The sequence below is a fragment of the Pteropus medius genome, unplaced genomic scaffold (genome assembly GCF_902729225.1).
Source record: "Pteropus medius unplaced genomic scaffold, Ma_sr-lr_union100, whole genome shotgun sequence".
Classification (NCBI taxonomy): Eukaryota; Metazoa; Chordata; class Mammalia; order Chiroptera; family Pteropodidae; genus Pteropus; species Pteropus medius.
Genome location: NW_024350924.1, coordinates 1023734 through 1025160, shown reverse-complemented (window position 1 = coordinate 1025160; position 1427 = coordinate 1023734).

Sequence of the window (1427 nt, the reverse complement as noted above, 5' to 3'; positions counted from 1 at the left end):
GTACTGAGCTTTTAAAGACTTGAGAAGTCTTCCTTTAATGAACATGCCACGTCTGACTCAGTACAGTAGACACCTGTAAATACGGAAGACATGGGAAGAGTAGGTGCATAGAATTGGGGGTACCTAAGGAGCAATTAGGTATTTATCACTTTTCGGGAGACCGCTATTTAAAATCTGAATACTCATTTTGTTTTCTTAAAATTTTGATTCTACAACAGTACACAAATGAATTCAGAATCCATGTCATGCCGAAAGAAGATGGGCATTCAACAAGTCCCATTGAGCCCCATGAAAGGTGCTGTTATAGACATGCTACAGCTGAAGGAGCCAGGAGCACAAAAGATAATGTTGAAAAGCTTGACTCCATGATCAGCTTAACTCCACTTTATTCTTCCTGGGTTGGCTAGGAAGTCAACACGGCAATATCTAACACTCAGCTTCCTTCATTTGCCACCACACACATTTTGTTTGAAGATGTGGATCTCACATTAACTGACCAAAATAATAAATTAAAAAAAAAAATTCCTTACCTTCTTTAGCATCATAATGCTTTATTTCTTTTTCTCTGGAATAGCACAGCCATTTCTGGGGAGATTTTGCAGGGCTCTGCTGAAGGTCTCGACCAGAATACCTTTCGAGTGGCAAATTCAGTTTTATATTTAATGGATACATCTGCCTCCAACATAATCAGGAAGTCTTCTTTTGAGCCAACACGAAATGTTGCATTTGGTTGGGATTTATTATTTCTATTTATCGCTCTTTGTGTATTTATTGGAATAATAGGAGGAGGCTACTCTTGTCTTTCCTTTTATTATCATCCAGCCTAGGCTTTTGTGAAACACATGAGAATTTGCATTTTGCTTTAGCTCATAGTATGGTAATATTGCAAGCTGCTGGGAATTAAAAGTACTTAAAAGAGAGGCAGAGCATATTTTCTCAATTATTCAATGAGCTGGAGAGGCAGATCCATGGTGGAATGGGCATTGAGATAAAGTGACAGAGGTGCAGAGGTTACAGCTTCGGAAGAAGATGTTCTGTAAAAAATGCAACCTGGCCCTTTCACTGCAGTTTCTTAACAGTACTATTTATGATATATTCTAGCTGACTCACTTTATGGACTACTTTTTTTTTTTTTTGCAAGTGGAAAATTCACCGTTTTGATTCTTCATTCCAGGTTTTATTGCCACCGGAACCTCCGTGGCACAATGCACGGTTTTCTTGCACGCAACTTTTCCACCGGTGTCATGTGCATTGTGAACTTGGGGCAAGGACAAATGACTCAGCGCTCCCCTGGAAATGTAATTGCGGGGCTCCTTAGACCCCTTCCAAATGCTGCAGTTAATCAGCTCCTCAAACTTTTGGGGGGTATGTACTGTCTGCAAGGGCATAACTCCTGCAGAATGGCTTCTGGGGTAACTCGATTTACC